Raw genomic sequence first — 20211 nt, 5'->3', positions numbered from 1 at the left:
TATACATTACACAGACAAAAACATGAGAAATATAGTATCTAAAATAAAAGAACCGTGGGACAAAAACACGCAGCGTAAAACACACAGTATAATCTGCATGTAATTTGACAGAGAAGAGAAAGGATGGATGAGAAAAACAGGACACCAGAACCCCCAAAAAAGCGCATTCACACACACACACAAAAATGAAACTCTATGGAAACCGCTAATACACAAGTAAATATAAAAATATTTGTTTTTCTTATGTTCAGTGACTCTAAAACAGAGGTTCTCAAGCAGGAAAAAGTTTTCCCCTCAGGGTGCATTTGGAAATCTCTGTAAACACTTTCTATTTTTAAGTTGGAGAATAGGGGGTGCTACTAGAATCTAGTGGGTAGAGACAAGAGATGTTGCTAAACTACATATAATATTATAACACAGCACTGCTCCCAACGACAAAGAATTACCTGATCCAAAACGTAAGTAACGTCGATACTAAGAAACCCTGTTAAAATATAGTTGATGTTCTAAAGGAAAATCGTAGTGTATTATGTGGCTTTATAACACAGTTAAAATTAAAATGTGTAACTATAATAGCACCAAATTGGGATAAATGGATTGGAAATAGAAATCTGTGAGGCTTTACAATAAAGGTAAGATGACATAACATTATTTTGAAGAAAGCCTGTAATATTAAAGATGATATTGTAAATTCAAAGGTAACCATTAATATTGTTTTTACAAAGATAATGTGTGGGTCCAAATAATAAGAAAATATTGGAAATAATATTTAATAAAAAATAAACAAACATACACGACTGATCCACAAGTGAGAAAAAATTTTTAAATGGAGGTCAGGGGATGGAAAAAAACAGATCAAATAGAAAGAAGTTACTAAGATGGTGGATTTAAATTCAACCATGTCAAAAATTGTATTAAATGTAAATGGTCTAAATACAACAATTTAAAAATATAGATGATCAAATCAGATAAATAAAGCCACATTAAATACAAAGACATATACAAGATAAAAGTACAAGGATAAAAAATAAATACCATGCAAACAATAAACAAAAGAATGCCATAGAGGCAAATTTTTAACTGACAAGCTTGACATTAGAACAAGGAATGTTATTAGCAATGAATAGCGACATTACATAACAATAAAAAGGTTAATTCACAAATGAAAATCTTTAAACTTTATAAATGAATAGAACTGAAATTAGAAATAGAAAAACGTACAATTATTGTTGAAAATGTGAACACTTCACGCTCAGTAATTGGTATACCAAATAAAGAGCACATCAGTAAGAATATAGAAGACCTGAACAATGCTCTCAATCAATTGACCTAATTAATACTTATACCATACTCATTCTAAAATATCAGAGTATATATTATTTTTATCTATACAGATCATATTTAAAAGATAGATGGTTTTCTCAGCCAAACAAAACCTCAAAAATGTCAAAATAATTAAAATTAAAGCAATTGATGTTCTAACTTTAAAAGAACTAAACTAGAATTCAATAGCAGAAATCTGAAAAAAATCCCCTCAAATTTAGAAGCTGAACAATTTATTTTTAAATAGCAGATTTGTCAAAAAGAAAGACACCAGGGGAATTGATAAATACTTATTTGAATGAGAATAAAAATATATCAAACAATACTAATTTAGTGTTTAGGGAAAATTTTACAGCCTTAAAAGCTTACAATAGAAAAGAGGAAGGGTAATCTCTCAAATAGTGGTTTAAATGTTCACCTTAAAAAACTTTAAAAAGAAGAGAAAATTACACTAAAGTGAAACGATACAAATAATGAAGAAAAGAGATAAACTAAATTAATTTTGTAAAAGAAAAATGATAGAGAAAACTTTTTTAAAAATCTGGTTATTTGAAAAGATCAACAAAATTTATAATCCCCTAGCCTAAAGGGAAAAAAATAAAGAATATATAAATTATCAATACCAGGAATGAAACAGTGGCCATTGTTATACATCATAAAGACACATTAGAAGTATAACAATATACTATGAGAAAAAATTAATACCCCTAAACTTGACAACTGAGGTGGAACAGCAAATTTATTGAATGACAAAAATTACCAACGCTCACTCAAGAAGAAATAGATATACTAAGTAGTCATAAGCCTATTACAGAAACGGAATTATTAAAATATTTTCTATAAAGAAAACTGTAGGCTTAGATGCTGTGAAAGCATTTGCCACAAAATTTTAAAGAAAAAATAATATAAATTTTCCAAAAACTTTTCTAGAAAATACAAGCAAGGAAAATACCATTCACCTCATTTAATGAGGCCATAATTATCCTAATAAAAAAAACTAAGTCCATCTACCAAAAACATACAAATACTATATTATACAAATATTACATGTAATGATGAAAGACTGAATTCTTATATACAAAGATCAGAAATAATACAAAGATGATCATTCTATATATTCTTACCACTTGTATTCAAAACTGTACAGTGCAAAACATTGATGAGAGAATTAAAGAATATTTAAATAAAACATATTTGTGGATTTGAAAATTCAATATTGTTAAGATGGCAGTTCTTCCACAACTTGTCTATCCATTCAATCCAAATACAATAAAATCACAAAAAATTGTTTGGCTTTTGTTTTTAGAAAACAACAAATGGATTCTAAATTTTATCCAGAAAAAGAAAGGAATTATAATAGGCAAAACAATTTTGAAAAATAATAAATAAGTGTAATCTCTTCAAAGACTCCCTTAAAAAAATAAAGTGACAAGCCATTGACTGGAGTAAATTATTTACAAAACAAATTTCAACATGAACCTCTAACCAAAATATACGATATTCTCAAAAGTCAATAATAAAACAAAAAGTAGTTCAATTAATAATGGGCAAAATATTTAAACAGAGAATTGATTTCAGAAAAAGATATATGAATTGCAAATAAGTTTTTAAAAAGAGGTTCAATATCATTACCCTATATGGAATTACAATGAAATATCAATATGCTTGCGAGTTCACCCCAAATTTTGGCTTATGGTTTCTTCTAAAAACGTTAGTCTTAACTTTCCCACTGAATTTTGTGATCCATTTTGAGTAAATTGATAAAAGACATGGGTCAAGTCAATGCTTTGTAGTTTTCCATATTGAGATCAAATTGTCTCAGCATCATCTGTTGAAAAGACTATTGTATTTCCATTTGAATTGCCTTTGCATCTTTATTGAAAATTATTTGACTAAATATATCTGGTTTATTTCTGGAATTTCTATTTATACCATTGTTTTAAGCTTCAATCTTTTTGTCAATACCACACTATCTTAAATAGTGCAGCTTTATAATGTGTTAGAACCAATTGTCATGACCCCTTTAACTTTATTATACTGTTTGCTTTCACATTTTACTTATTCTTTTTTCATATATTAAAACACAAATTCCATAATGGCAAAGGCAAATATTGTCTATTTACGTCAATTTTGTTCACTCCATTTTTTCTAGTCACTAGAATAATGCTAGGCATATGACAGATGCTCAATGAATATTTGTTGAATGAACAACATATGAAAAGCCTTTCTTAATTAGAAGCACCATATGAATGAAGATATTTGTTATCATTGTAATTTTTTAAGAATATCAGGAATCGAAGACTGCTTAGACTTCTAAAGTTTTATGCTGCATGTTTTTGAGTTTGTTGTATGGACTCTTTTGGCAGTTGTATGACAGCTTTCATGCCCTTCTCAGAATATTTTTAAATCCTTATAATAAACTCTTAAGAAAAAACCTACAAATATGTTGAAATAAAGACACAAAATAATTTATAAATTTTTATGTTATACTAATATGAGTGTCTCACTCTTAAGTACATTAATATGTTTTAGCAAGATGCAGTCTAGTAATCATGATTGCAAAGTAGTGATGAATGTAATTACATGTATATACAATATCTCTAATGGGATAGTACAAGGAAAATATGTATGATTTTCATTGGTAACAAAGTACTCCAAATACCGCTGTGATCTGTTATTCTCAATTATAATTGAAATAAAAAAGATGTTAAATTTCAGTTGAAGACTAGAGAAAGCAAATGTATAATGTTTTTATTATTTTCCCATCTGAGTTTATGAACTCATGCAGGCATACCTGGAAGATATTGCAGATTCAGTGCCAGACCATCTCGGTAAAGCAAATATCTCACTAAAGCAAATTACACAAATCCTTTGGTTCCTGGTGCAAATAGAACTCATGTATACAATATATAGTATCTAATAAGTGTACAATGGCATATGTCTAAAAATGTATGTACCTTAATTTAAAATATTTTATTCATACAAGTTATTTAATAATCATGTGAGCCTTCAATGAGTCTTTTGTTGTTGTAGTTGTTGTTGTTGTTGTTGTCGATGGAGTGTCTCAACATAGATGGCTGCTGACTGATCAGGGTGATGTGCTGAAGGTAGGGGTGGCTGTTTCTTAAAGTAACACAAAAATGATGTTTATCAGGTCAATTGACTCTTCCTTTTAGGAAAGATTTGTTTGTGGCACACAATACTATTTGATAGCATTTTACCCATGGAAGAACTTCTTTCGAAATTGGAGTCAACCTTTGCAAATCCTGCCTCTGCTTTATCAGCTACGTTATGGAATATTCTTAATCCTTTGTTGTCATTTCAACAATGTTCACAGCGTCTTCACCAGGAATAGATTCTGTCTCAAGAAACCACTTTCTTTGCTCATCCATAAGAAGCAATTCTTCATGTGTTCAAATTTTAGAATGAGATTGCAGCAATTCCTTCACATCATCAGGCTAGAATGTCAATTCTAGTTCTCTTGCTATTTCTACCACATCTGCTGTTAATTCCTCTACTGAAGTTTTGAAGCCCTCAAAGTCATCCAAGATGGTTGTGATCAACTTCATCCAAACTCCTGTAAATATCAATATGAAGTCTATCTCCCATGAATCACTAATGTTCTTAATGGTGTCTAGAATGGTGAATATTTTCCAGGAGGTTTTCAATTTACTTTTCCACAATCCATCAGAGGAATCACCATCTATGGCAGCTATAGTCTTACAAAATAAGACTTGAACAGAGAGATTACTCCTTGATCACGGGCTGTAGAATGGATGTTGTGTTAGCAGGCATAAAAACAACAATCTCCTTGTACATTTCCATTAGAGCTCTTGGGTGACCAGGCATATTGTCAATGAGATGCATAATTTTGAAAGGAATCTTTTTTCTGAACAGTAGGCTTCAACTGTGGACTTAAAACATTCAGTAAAGCGTGCTGTAAACAGATGTGCTGTCATTCAGCTTTTGTTTCATTTCTGGAACACAGGATATGTAAATTTAGCATAATCCTGAAGGTCCCTAGGATTATTGGAATGGTCAATGAGCATTAGCTTCAACTTAAAGTCAGCAGTTGCATTAATCCCCACCAAGAGAATCAGTCTATTCTTTGAAGCCAGGCATTGAGTTCTCTTCTGTAGCTATGAAAGTCCTAGATAGCATCCTCTTCTAATAGAAGATTATTTTCATCTACATTGAAAATATGTTGTTTAGAATAGTCACTTTTTATCAATTGTCTCACTAAATGCTTGTAATAACTTTCTATAATTTCCACATCAGCGCTTGCTGTTTCACCTTGCCCTTTTATGATATGTAGACAACTTATTTCCTTAAACCTCATTAACTGATCTTTGCTAGCTTCCAGCTTTTTTTTTTCTGCAGCTTTCTCACAGCTCTCAGCCTTCATAAAACTGAAAAGAGTTAGGGCCTTGCTCTGGATTAGGTTTTAGCTTAAAGGAATGCTGTGATTTGTCTGATCTTTTATCCAGACCACTAAAACTTTCTCAATATCAGCAATAAGGCTGTTTTGCTTTTTGATCATTTGCATGTTAGTGAAATAGCACTTTTAATTTTCTTCAAGTACTTTTCCTTTGCATTTACAAATTGGCTGTTTCACACAAGAGCCTTAGCTTTCAGCCTATCTTGGCTTTAGACATGCCTTCCTCACTAAGCTTTATTATCATTTCTAGTTTTTTATTTAAAGTGAGAGGTATGTCCTTTCCTTGCACTTGAACACTTCGAGGCCATTGTATGGTTATCAACTGACCCAATTTTAATATTGTTGTGTGCCTCAGGGAACAGAGTAGTTTGAAGAGAAGGAGAGTGATGGAGGATATGACAGTTAGTAGAGCAGTCAGAACTCACACATTTATCGATTAAATGTGCCATATTATATGGGCACAGTTTGTGAAGCCTCCTCCCCCCCAAATTATAATAAAGCATCAAAGTTCACTGATCATAGTTCATCATAACAGGTGATTTTTCATAATGAAAATGTTTGAACTATTACAGGAATTATCAAAATGTGGCACAGAGACATGAAGTGAGCATACGCAGTAGGAAAAATGGCACCAACAGACTAGCTCAATACAGAGTTCCCACAACCCTTCAATTTTCAAGGAAACAAAAAAAAAAGAAAGAAGAAAGAAAAAATCCCACAATAACTTCAAAGGGTAATAAGGCTAAGTTCATTAAAACAAGATATGCCTATACTGTATTCATAAAACTCTTTATTTTTAATGTATCATAGAATTATATATTTCATAAAACTCTTGAATGACTTGAGACTCCAGATTCAGATTCCCTGTCTAATGAAAATGTATATTTCTTGAAATGCTACTCATTTGCAAGAGTAGAAGATACTGTCTTCAAAAATTTAGCAACAATGATCAATATCATAGAATATCTGACTATATATATATATATATATATATATCCACAGGAATTTTATGAAAGAATACAAAATAGTAGAAATAAAATTCATACAAATTTTCTTACTGTGAGTGAATCAGGGAGACTTCTCTTTCCCTACAAAATGGTGTTTCCTTTTAAAATAGGTCTCTTGGGAACCGTAGCTATTTCACAGAATAAAGATCTGAGACAGTCCAGTGGTTAGGTTTCCAGAGTTGGCTGCAAAACAGCTCTCTTGAAAGCTTCTGATAGAATCCAGAGATAAAGAGCCAAAGGTAACAGAGAGGTCTGCCAAAAGAGTCTATAGAATCGAAAGTCTTTGTAAAGAAGTGCCCCTAAGGTAATTGATAAAAACTAGAGGATAGTCCACTGAGATAAGAAACTACCAAGCATAAGAGAATAAAAAATTTCTGCTGGGAAATACAGAGCTAATCCATCAATTTTATTTTTTTTTTAGTCCATTTCTATTTCACTTTTCTTGAGTAAAGTCTTTATTTTGGCATTGTAGAAAGGTTTTCACAAACAGTTAGTAATGGAAAAATAAAACAATCCTTAAATTTACTTTCTAAGACAAGTTTATGTGCTACAAAGGAAGGTAGAAAGTTGACAATTTTTATTATATTTGGGCTAACTATAAGCAAGTAGAGTTTACAAAACCATGGTGGGGATTTATGTAGTTGGTTTAGCTAAATGGAATTCTGGCTTTTAGTGGAGAAAAAAGTAGAGGATACATTAGACAACCAAAATTTATTTCTAGGCTAAGTATGGTGGTTCATGCCTATAATCCCAACACTTTGGAAGGCCAATGCGGGCAGATGGCTTGAGTCCAGGAGTTTTGAGACTATTACGTGCAACATGGCAAAACCCTTCCTCTACAAAAAAATATAAAAAATTAGCCAGGCATGGTAGTGTATGCCTATAGTCCCATCTACTCGGGAGGCTGAGGCAGGAGACTCACCTGAGCCTAAGAGTTTGAGGTTACGGTGAGCCATGATCATGCCACTGCACTCCAGCCTAGGTGACAGACTGTGACCTCATCTCAAAAAAAGAAAAATAAAACACAAAATTTATTTCTCTCACCCAAAAAATATGGCTTCATGCAATATAACTCATGTTTAATAAAAGTTTGTACATTAAAAGTACTTTCTACTTAGATAGGATGGATTATAGAATTGTGAGGGAAAGAATCAATATTTCTTGATCACTAATGTTTACCAGATATTTTACTTGGTGTAAACAAATGTACCATAAAAACTAATTGCTTAAGAATCATAGAAAAGACACTTTAGATGCTTAAGAATCAGAAAAGTCACTTTAGATGTTTGCCCCTAATATTCTTGGATCACCGGACACCACCTACCAAAAATAAAAACCTCAGACCATTACTCTGCTTAGGACTCCAAAGTTAGAAATTTCTCATAAAAATCCTACTGCTTGATGGCCTATAGATCTCTGACCTAATTGTTTTTTTTATCATGCTATTGACTCTTGGGTTGCTTCTATTCTGTATTAATTCATCTGCAGCAATCTGCTATGTGAAGAGTGTTTCTGTTGTTTTAGCATCACTGAACTATACTTGATCTCTGACAACCTTAGGGAAATTAGTCACTCTGCAGCCACAGCTTTGAGCTCACCACCATCTTTGCCCACTTTTGTATCCCTGGGTTTACTTCTCTCTTCAGAGCATAGGAAAATAGATTCCCTTTACCATGCTTGACTAGCGTAGGAAAACATTAGAAAGCAGAATATCTTACCACGCAGTTACACAGGTGTTACAGATCTTACCATGAAGTATTCTTTCCAGGATTCCTGAGATGAGAATGTGGACAGGTTCAGGAACAACCTTATACTCTATCCAGAATGACTGCTCCATTCCAGCATGAGGGCCCTCTGCTGAGTCTAGCTCCCTACCCCAGCGTTCTTTCTCATTAGTAGGCAAATTTTCTCTAAGGCAGCTCATTGTCTTCTCCTGTAATCCACATTTTATGGCATTTTGTTCCCACCATCATTCTGTCAGATGTTTGTTTGTTTGTTTTGAGATCAATCTCACTCTTCCGCGAGATCTTGGTTCGCCCAGGCTGGATCTTGGCTCACTGCAACCTCTGCCTCCTAGATTCAAGCGATTCTCCTGCCTCAACCTCCGGAGTAACTGAGATAAGAGGTGTGCCTCACCATGCCTGGCTATTTTTTTTTTTTTTGTATTTTTAGTAGAGATAGGGTTTCACAATGTTGGCCAAGCTGGTCTTGAACTCGTGACCTCAAGTGATCCACCTGCTTTGGCCTCCCAAAGTGCTGGGATTGCAGGCGTGAGCCACCACACCCAGCCATCAGATGGGGTCTGAGACTCTCTTTTCCATATTTCATGAGGACCTGTGACTGTAAATCTGGGAGGGTTGGGGTTAGATACAAGCCTAAAAATTCCTACACATTTTATAATAAGGAGTTTGTGCTTGCCCAGAAATATATTTGGTAATTCTTAGCAGGCAGACTAATGACATTGGCCAGCTTAACCAGTTTATCTCAAACTCAGGGCAACCTGTTCCACAGTCCCTGACACACACGTCATTTCACCAAAGTTCTTGCTGTAACTCAGTGTTGTTCTTTAGAATTGTCATCTTCTGTTTAATAATTTAAAAGATTGAAGTCAAATAAGAAATGGCAAAATTTGAGCAAATAAGTTAGATGTAAATCCCCAAATACAGATACCATCATTCAAAATGTCATCAGCATATCATAACAATTAATTGACTAAAAGGAATAATATGGTGCAATGTTTTTCTTTGTAACCTCAGCACATGGACTAACACTATCAAATAAACTAAGACTGAGAATCTTTTTTCCTGAGTTAAAATCAACATAATTTTGCTTTGAATTTTGGAAACTCAGGAGAAAATATGACCTTCCTTATTCATCCTGACTCTTTATCAAACTGTTCCATCTCTTTTCAATATTTTGTGGTAGGCTAGTAGTTATATTCCTGGTCTCTGGAAACCACAATCAAACCTTATCCAAATTCCACGTCAACTACTGACTGAATGATTTGAGATGAAGTATTTAATATCTTTACCTTCACTATCTTTTTTTCTTTTTTTTTTGGAGACAGAGTCTCACTCTGTCACCTACGCTGGAGTGCAGTGGTGCAATCTTGGCTCACTGCAACCTCCGCCTCCCAGGTTTAAGCAACTCTCCTGCCTCAGCCTCCTGAGTAGCTGGGATTACAGTCAAGCACCACCACACTCAGCTAATTTTTGTATTTCTAGTAGAGATAGGGTTTTGTCAAGTTGGTCAGGCTGATCTCGAACTCCTGGCCTCAAGTGATCTGCCCACCTCAGCCTCCCAAAGTGCTGGGATTACAGGCGTGAGTCGCTGTGCCCAGCCAAGTCTTGTTTTTGAAGAAAGAAGATAATATTTATCCCCCATTACTGGGTATATACCCAGAGAAGTATAAATCATTCTACTATAAAGACACATGCACACATATGTTTATTGAAGAATTATTTATAATAATACTGAGTCAATACATGCAGTAAACCACCATGGCACACATATACTTACGTAACAACATAACAGGTGTATACACCTGCACATTCTGCATGTGTCTCCCCTAACTTAAAATAAATGTTTGGGGCTGGGCTCAGTGGCTCACGCCTGTAATCTCACCACTTTGGGAGGCTGAGGCGGGTGGATCGCAAGGTCAGGAGATCAAGACCATCCTGTCTAACATGGTGAAACCCTGTCTCTACTAAAAATACAAAAAAAAATTAGCCCGGTGTGGTGGTGGTGGGCGCCTGTAGTCCCAGCTACTCAGGAGGCTGAGGCAGCAGAATGGTGGGAACCTGGGAGGCGGAGCTTGCAGTGAGCCGAGATCACACCACTGCACTCCAGCCTGGGCAAGAGAGCGAGACTCCATCTCAAAAAAAAAAAAAAAAAAAAAAGAAAGGAGAGATGACCAGAAATCTATAAATAAGAGCAAAAAGAAGAGATGGGTAGTAAAATCTGATGAGAAATGTTTGAAAGCAGTGATGGGGAGGAGAGTGGGGAAGTTAAGGGGTCAGATAGGTGGAATAATAAATTTGCAGAAATGAGGAGCAAAAAAAGGAATTTTTCACTTTCAGGTTTAGTTTTTCAAAAACGTCAGGTGAAAACCATGGTCTCAGGTGAAAGCCAAGTATCATTGGAACAAAAAGGCAAGGGAAAGATGAGGGGAGATTTTTTGGCTAAAAACATGTCACTATTTAATAGCAAATCATGCGATTTAAAAGTACAATGGAAGAATTTCAGAATTTGGGGTGAATGTCAATGGGGTCAGGTTAAGCAATTTAAAAATCCACGTAGATATGTGTTTCCAGGAAATGAAGCATAACAGAACTTCATGGTGTTTTATGATACCTGATAGGCAAAAACAAAGGATATAATAAGATTTTTCTTCGTGCCTTCTAAGGCTGATTGTCATGGTGACATTGTGCGAAGAAGAAAGAGGCTTTTGCTGGAAACACGGAGAATGTATTGGTTCCATCTAATGTTTATCGTCTTCACCATCATAAGTGTTGAAGAAGTCAAAAGGGTGTACGGAGTTATAGGATTTGCACTATGGTACCAACAAATTCAAACAATAAAATCTCGGGAAGCATTCAACCTTCCATGTAAGATAGCATTCCAGTTTACTGGCAAATCTTACCAGAGTTTATTTTCTATGTGGATGAAGAGCCTAATAAAAGTCCTAATTAGCTTGACATTCACTTCTGTGAAATAAGTAATGCGTATGTACATAATTAGATGTTAGACTAGAGAAATTACTGGAATCGTGTATATGATTCCATTGCTAAAGATTTGTTACAGAGATGAGGTTTTTGCCTTTATATTTTATCTAGCAGAAAGTTTGAGTAGGTAATTATTTTAAAAAATAGATCTATTCAACTAAAGGATTAGAATGAAAAGCTATTAAAGAAGATAGTGATGCAATTGGTTTCTGACCCAGTAAATGGAAACTTGAGGAAATAAAAAATTTTTAATCATTTAATTCATCATATAACTTTCTTTATTTTCCTATAATTTAAAAGCCTCATTTTCCCTATATTTACTTCTTAAAAATTCTCTACTGATTAAATCAATCTGACTCTTCCTCTAAATTTCAATTATTAGATGTTTACACTGTAAGCATATCCATTGTATATTTCACATGATCAATTAAAAAGTCTACTATAAAATAAAAGGTTTTGAATTAAGGAACTTTTAAAAGAGGAACATTGTATGGTAGCCTTGGAATAAAAGGGTTGTAGTATCTTAATAGTTTGAAACAGTCCCTATAAATAATATAAAAATTGATATGTTTTATTAATATCCAGAAATGAATCTCAATAAATCATTTCTAAAACTTAACGGTAAAGGAACAAAAAACTGAATAACAGTTATTCTGGCTTTATAAATAACGGACATTTGCAAGTCACTTTCTATTTGCCTCTAAAAATCAACCCACAGTGAGATTTCGGTTGGCAATGTGGAATCATCATGCAGCCTCTCTTACATTTCCAAGACAAAAAATGAGGTTATTTAACAGGTAACCCTTCGGCAAATTTAATCTGCGTGACCACTATATTTCACCTGATTTCTATTTTTAATAAGTGTGTGTTTGCCTGATTAGCTTGTTTATCTAATAAGAGAAGGTCTTAACCACCTTTAAGTAAAAAACATTTAGAAATAGCTCAAGTGGGACATCTGAAATGTGCAAGAAAATAAGGTTCACATCAAAAGAGTAAGGGTACTAGGCATCTTCCGTGTGCTTTATCATAGAAGTTTGTGCTCTATGTTTGTAAATCAGATTCACTGCCAGCTGTGAAAAAAATTTAAAAAGAAATAAACATTTTGATATTTATACTCTTTAAAACAGATTTTAGGGAGAATTTGAAGATGATCATGAAGATTTTATTTTCTTAATTAACTAACTATGCTCACTTGTGGTTAACAAAATATAGTTTATTTCTTCTCGAACAAGAGATGTAAGCCCATTAAACTTAAAACTGCTGAGAAAAAATTCCATTGTTGATTTTTTAAGAGATTGAATGTCTTCAGCATTAGACTTGATTGACATGTGGGTAGGTTGATATTGTACTAATTTTCCGTGGCTGAAATGCCATCAACTCAATAAAATCACACTTACAAGAACTGCTGAGTCATTTGTTGGTAATTCAATCACAATTTCAAAAGTGATTCCCTGATTTAGATGGGGAAAATTGTTTAGAATACGTGTCACTGAATTATAAAGCTTCTCTCCTGTATATGCACTTTAGATTCAAGTGTAACTGTTTGAACTAAGAGAAAACTTTTGCCGCAAAACTGATGGCATATCGGTAAGGTTTGGAGGATAAGCTCATGAACTGAGGAGCTATTTGGAAATTTTTAAACAACTCTGGCTCAGTTTGGAGCTTCTTAAACCTGTTTAACCTTTGATCACATAGAGGTCACTAACGTATATTTCTCATTTTAAAAAATCCTCCAATTCTCACATACCAGATTATTAAATATCTTAGTTTCTTAGATTCTTAGATACTGTCATTTTTCAACGAAATTACTAGTAAGTACCTTTACTCTCATTGAATTAATAAAAACCTATCAATGATTAATATAAACCCTAAAACCATGTCATTGCTAAAAGGGTTACATTTTGAACAGTAAAAGCTATATTTATCCCGGCATCTTACGTAGTTGATTTTGAGTTCTACAACGTGATGTTGTAGTGTACCTACCCACGCGTTCTAAGCTTATCTCTTCTATATCCCACCTTATTCTTTATATACTATCAATTCAAACTTATTATAATATCCAGAATCAATCTGATGCAGGAATTTTTGCTCCTTCGTTCAGCTAATACCTGGGTTCTTGTCTTATTACCAGTGAAAATTAGGCCCACAGACAATTGAAAGGTGAAGAGAACAGAATTTATTAAAAGAAGGTTTTCAGGAAAAACGAGGGGGTCTTGCCAGCAGACTCCCACCTCATAGAGTGAATACCAGGCCACCACACATGAGCAGAAGATGCCAGGCTCCTCCCCACTGCATAAGGCACAAATTCCTGTGGCTCCACCCCATTCTCCCAGTGCACAGGTGGGCCCTTAGTCTGAGTCACTCCACATTGATTTATTTCACTTACTGTGCATGTGTTAAGGGACAGATTTTTTCACCATGGGCATGTTTAGGCAAGACCCTATGCAGGTTCTCTTATCTGCCTCCTGCCTCTATCATTCCTCCCTCTAAAGAAGTACATCTAACTTCTGTTAGAATAAGGTTAAGGATGAAGACTGATCTTAACTGCTTCCTGCTGAAAGGGGGCACTGTTTTGGGAAAACAGCTGTCAGAGCTCCCTCAGAGGCCAATGCAAGGGTCCCTGGCAAAAGAAGCCATTGTCTGAGGCTCTGGTTGCATGACTGGAGTTTTATGGCCTGAAGGCAAGAAAAGACAAACGGGGTTATTTAAAAACATGTATCAAAATAAAACAAGGGGGTGTGGTGGCTCACGAGTGTAATCCTAACACTTTGGGAGTCCGAGGCGGGCAGCTCACTTGAGGTCAGGAGCTCAAGAACACCCTGGCCAACATGGTGAAACCCCGTCTCTACTAAAAAAAATACAAAAAATTAGCCAGCCATGGTGGCACACACCTGTAATCCCAGCTACTCGGGAGGCTGAGGCAGGAGAATCGCTGAAACCCGGAAGGAGGAGGTTGCAGTGAGCTGAGATCGCACCACTGCACTCCAGCCTGGGTGACAGAGTGAGACTCCATCTCAAAAAGAAAAACAATTAAACAAGATCAGGGTAAAGACTGCTTGAAAATCTTGAGAATTTTACCAGTTTGCACTGAGAGGGAGTCCAACAGCCCAACTGATTAAAGAACACTTTTACCCTTTTTGCCAGCAGGTCAGGTTTCTGGGTTCCCTTCCCCTGAGCCCAATCCTAAGTCAACCAGTTTAATGTTTGGGAAATTAACTTTCCCCAGTTTGGAGGATGCATCTGAGGGGAGTGTCCCACAGTACGGAGACACAATTACCTATCTGTGAAGAGAGAACTGGGGAGGAGAAAGTAAAAACGAAGGCTTTGTTTTTTTTTTCAAAGGAGTTCCAGGGATTCAGGATGCATTTGAAAGTGGTACAGACTGAAGATGGATGGCTACTCATTTAGAAAGAGGGGAATGAGGCATCTCAGGTTGCCTTATCTTCCTAGTGAATACCCGGGGTATGTGAGGAGAGAAAGTGAGGCACCCTTCTTTCTTTCTTCTGTCCTTGTATCTCTGAGTTCCGGCAACTGTGACAAGGGTTTTACCCACGGGTGTCAAAGCAGCTTTCATCCATGTTAACAGGGGAGCTTAGGAGACAGGAATAGCTGCTCTTATCCATGTATACCCTATCTCCTCTGCTGTCAGTAGCCTTCGAGTTCCCTAGACCTTATTTATGCCACGGATACTAGCGTGAACTTTATCCATGAAACAGGAAGCTTGGCTCAATTGGCAGGAATTAGTCATACTCACTTATGCTGTACCTTTTAACTTCTGTTATCATCTGCCTCTGGATCCCTCAGATGCAGGTTTTTTTCCTAGGGCTTTGATCTGAAGCTAGGAATTGAGTTTGAGACAAAAATGTGTCTCAGGGGGTTGCATGGACTCCTTAAGATAAACCAAATGCTGAGATGAGGCTGTGGAATTGAGTCGTCCTCCAACAAGGGAGAGAAAAGGATGTCTTGTGACGTGCCCAGGTAACTGGTAGCTGTAGTTATGCTTGCTAAGATTCGGGTGCATGGGGCTTTGCTTTGGTTAGTTCCCTTGGTCTTACTTTCCCAAAAAGGAAACCTCTGGGTGATGGGCATCCTATTTATTCCCATCGCCTGACTGGATTTGCAGAAGAATTGCTCAGAATTAAAATATTGATCCAAATTTTTACATTACCTATCCCTTTTATTCCTTGTGAGCTGCAGCCAGAGATCACTGGTTGGCTCACAGAAATTAGCAGGGTTAGTCCAAAATGTAGGTAAAAACTTAAAAACAGCTAATGAGTCTAGAATTTAATGACAAATGTATAATAAGTTTTGAAACATAATTTCTTTCTCCAGTCTTCCTCTTTGTTAAAAACAAATCATGATAGGACTGAGCTGTTTGCAGAATAAACTTTAGTCCTATACTTGGCCTGATTATTTGCATAGAGTGTAGCAAGAATAATTACCTCTACATAGGCTTCTTAAATTGGCTTCGATGGAACACTGTTCCACAAGGAATCTCAGATAGGACTTCCTGAAGCTGAAACCACCCATGGGTTTTTACCCTCAAATACCTGTGAATTGGTAAACTCCACTCTTCTTGAGGTCCCAAGAACATGGGGTTCCTGGAACTGTTAGAAAGTGACATGCTTTACTCACCACAGGTTAGGAACCCTGTATGGGGACTGTGTAGACAAGGTATGAGGCCAGTTTTCCCAAAGGGGTTTTATCAGCTCTGTAAGTTGAGCTTGGTTCCTTAAAGGGAAGCATATCCTTCCAGTCAAAGCCTTGGTAAAACAACCAGTTTCTCCAATTGCATCCTGTTGCAAAAGAAAATGGATTCTTATTGTACCGATGCAAACAATTATACTGCCATAAGTTAGGAATACTTACAACTAGTTTCCAAATTCTGAAGACGCCTGGCAGAGAGAGAGAGAGAGACAAACATGCTCCAAATTTTGTTCATAGGAGTATACCTTGCTCAATTATTAAATGCTGTAAATAGCTCAAAGTAAATTTCCTTGACTCTGAAAAAGAAAACAAGGATCAGCAATGTTCCAAGCAAGTGTCAAAAAGATTACTTCAGTTTTATATTAGTTTAGTCTGTTTAATTAACTCTTACTTTGCTTGATATTTGTGAACATTTCAGCTCTTCATGAGTCCTGTATGTTTTTCCTTTAGTTCAATGTCACAATCTCCAAAGCTATCAGAAGCCTGCATTTGAGAGCACCTGTCAAAATTCTATAGCTGATTATAAATCATCTTTTAAAGAGGATAAAAATAAGACAACAATTTTCTGTGGATAACGAAATGTCTAAAATAATTACAGTCAGAAACATGATTGACAAAGAAATTTGAGTATCTCTGTGGTTTACAATAACTTAACATAACAACCTGCTACGAGAGATTGAGACCATCCTGGCTAAAATGGTGAAACCCCGTCTCTACTAAAAATACAAAAAATTAGCTGGGCTTTGTGGCAGGGCACCTGTAGTCCCAGCTACTGGGGAGGCTGAGGCAGGAGAATCGCTTGCACCCTGGAGATGGAGGTTGCAGAGTTAAATATGAATTCTAAATTTCTCTTCAAAGAATTAATATGTCAGTATGTGCAATTTTTTGCCTTCTACTTTTAAACTTAACTTCCTCGTAAAGCAAATTTTTCGATTACCTACTCCACCCTGACTCACTCGGATCACCTGATCACCTGCTCCACCATAACTCATTCCAGTTACCTGCTACCTGCCCCACCCTGTCTCATTATTCTCCACCCTGTATAACCACTTTTTTTTTTCCCGCCAAAGCACTCACTCCATCACGCTCTTTAAATTAGCCAATCAGAATTAGTTTAGCCTGTGCGGTCTAACCTTAGCCAATAGGGGAACGACACAGCAGCAGGGGCCACATGCGTCAGGGATAAGAACTCCTTCCCCTCCCTTGTTCAGGTGTGCGCTCACCATTGCTCCATCTGTGAGGGCGCACCCTTCTATAGAAGTACCTTGCCTTGCTGAAAATCAAAAAGAACATTTTATATTTGAGAGATATTTCTTTCGCGGCACGGAAGCTTTATATGTAACAGCAGTGAGCCGAGATTGCGCCACTGCACTCCAGCCTGGCACAGAGAGAGACCCCATCTCAAAAAAAAAAAAAAAAAAAAAAAAAGACAGGGTTGGACAGAGGCCAGCCTTCACAGCGCCAATTTCCTCAAGTAATACTTTCTCTTGTATCCTCAGGTAGGTCACTTTAGGCTAAATCTCCTAAGTGGTACATATTATTTTGTTATAATTCTAATTTTATGTTTAATAAAATTTTATTATTTACATTTTTTGCTCTGTAGCTCATTTTTAGATAATTAAATTATTAAACTAAGGACTCCATTTTTATCCATATATGACCAAAATATTTCCTGTACAAAGCTATATGCATAATAACAATTTATCACTTGAATGCATAAACTAAAGTTTACCAATAAAAAATCAGGTACGACAAATCCACATGGTTATACCATTGAAAAAAAGCTTTTCTGTAGTTCTAAACAAATATTCCATTGTAATAGAATGCAAATAGTTGACACTGTGGGCAAAAACATTTTTGTTTAAAATATTTTGTTATCTTTCCATGAATTTTATTAATGTATTTTCCTCACTATTTATATTTTCCAAGACTTTACTAAACATAGTTTCTATGTTATAAAACAAAAACAGTCTATTTTCAGTTGCAATTTTTTAAACAAAAATATATATAGGCTTCCAAAAAGAATCAGTTAGCTTTTATTTCACCTCTATCCTTGTGGAACTGATAAGCACATAGTAATTCTAATATTTTATGAACCAGAATATTTGAGAAACAACTGGTCCTCCACGTGTAAGCAGAAATCCTTTAGGGATATTGAGTTTATCCACCAACATGATTGGAATAAAACCGATAAATCCTCTTAGAAAATAAATGTGTTGTAGTCTCTGAAATATACTAAAAGTTGTAGAAGATACTGAGTTAGCATCAAAGTAGTCACAATCTATTTGGGAAGCCAACATTTACTAACCTGGAACAAAAGTTTGAAGTAAAATAGAATGCAAAATTTGAAACATAAAGAGATAGAACATCGAAGGAAATAGTGATTGAATAGATTATTGTACCATATGTACTCTCTCATAGTAGACTTATACATTCCCACCCACTATCATACAACTTTTTCAGACATTCTGTGGGAAGAAATTATGCACTTATCTCAGTGGTTTTTAGCTTTTTATCATGCAGTGTGCTTTGATCAATGGAATGTGAGTGAATGTGATATTTATGTCAGAACAGACTTTTAAATATGACTGCATGGTCTGACTCAGCGCTTCTCTTAGTTCTGTATTTTTCCAGGACAGAATACCATGTTCCAGATAGGGGCTGCTTCATTCAGTCCAAGAATGGGAAGACACGGGGGAACAGAGCTAAGCGGCACAGCTGCCAACTTGTCATCCTTATTGTACCATGAGTGAGACGTAAGTGTTGTTGTAAAATGCTGATATTTTCAGACTGTTGTAATTGCAGGACTCGTACAGAAGTTAATACAACAGTAAGAGTGCTACCATAGCACATATAAAATCAATAGGTGTGACTGCCTTTGGGCTGATTGACAGGCAGTGTGAAAACCCTGAACGAAATTTAGACAAATGACAATCCATGTATTCAAGCCAAAATATTTGATAAGACTGTTGCCTATCATAAAAATAGGTAATGGATGTAATAAATTTGTGTCCCTAGCTTTGTTACTAGCTGTGTTTGTCTCAAAAAGAACTGTGGGTGTGACTATTGGCATAAGGAGCTGACTAAAATCAAATAGCTAAAAGCCAGCAAGGCTTTGCAAGGTATATATTTTCAAAAATGCTGTAAGCCTAGTTTAAAAGGGACTATAATTAGAAGACAAAACAATCCCTAGGCCCTCAATTTCCTAGTGGCAGAAAACAGGCAAAGTTGCTCAACTGCCATGATTGACATATGCTCCATATGCCTTTCTGATATGGCCAAGGAAGGTGAGGAAAAAAGAAGAACCTCCCAGAGAGAAGAAACAAAGTTTTGAGAAACAAGGATGAGTAATCAACAGGCAGGGATTGGGACTGGAGTCTAATCAGGAAACATTTCCTACATTCAGAGATGGCAAACTTTTAATTGTCACAGCGGGATTAATTGCAAAGGAGCAGTGACTTTGCGTATCATCTCTTCTTCCTCTATTTGACTGGGAATGTTTATTTTAGTATCCCTGTTTCACAATCGAATATTGGGAATAGATAGTTCATGTTTCCAGATCCAAAAGAGCCACATCTGTGCCCGATTGAGATAATGAGCTACAGGACTTCACATATTCTGTCTTGATTGAAAGAGCCATTTGCTTTATTCCTAGGGAAGTATTGAGTGTATTTTTCATGCAGGGAGAAATCAATTATGTGCCATCAAAAGCACAGATAGGGGTAATTGGCATTATTATTTGAATATTGATTCTTTCTTCTTTAAGAGTATTATATAATAGTATCTCCCAGAAAGTGAAGTATACTTTACTACTGCAATTTGGTTAAATTACTTGTCTGGGAGTGAAAGAAGGGTAGACCTGACATTTAACAGGACACTTCAGCAGGATCTTTGGGTGCAACTATGTAATATATTTCAAGCATTTGCCTTAAGAGCAATCGGTCCCAGATAGTCGTCAGTCCTAGACTGTGTTCCGGAACTAGAAGATATATGGAGACAATCAGTCCAGTCA

General features: G+C 35.6%; 1 long non-coding RNA gene across 1 annotated transcript in view; it reads right to left on the bottom strand.

The window, feature by feature from the left end:
- The window catches only part of LOC129481814 (uncharacterized), a 35366-nt gene extending 18689 nt beyond the window's left edge, over nucleotides 1-16677 (bottom strand). The window contains exons 1-2 of the long non-coding RNA XR_008657519.2: nucleotides 16591-16677; nucleotides 16362-16495 (exon numbers count right to left, since the gene is read on the bottom strand). This is a non-coding gene — a long non-coding RNA (uncharacterized lncRNA). The remainder of the gene's footprint in view (nucleotides 1-16361; nucleotides 16496-16590) is intronic.
- Nucleotides 16678-20211: the final 3534 nt, after the last annotated feature.

This window comes from Symphalangus syndactylus, chromosome 5, assembly GCF_028878055.3.
Source record: "Symphalangus syndactylus isolate Jambi chromosome 5, NHGRI_mSymSyn1-v2.1_pri, whole genome shotgun sequence".
Lineage (NCBI taxonomy): Eukaryota > Metazoa > Chordata > Mammalia > Primates > Hylobatidae > Symphalangus > Symphalangus syndactylus.
The sequence above is the reverse complement of the archived record's forward strand: the minus strand, read 5'-3'. Positions and strand labels throughout refer to the sequence as shown.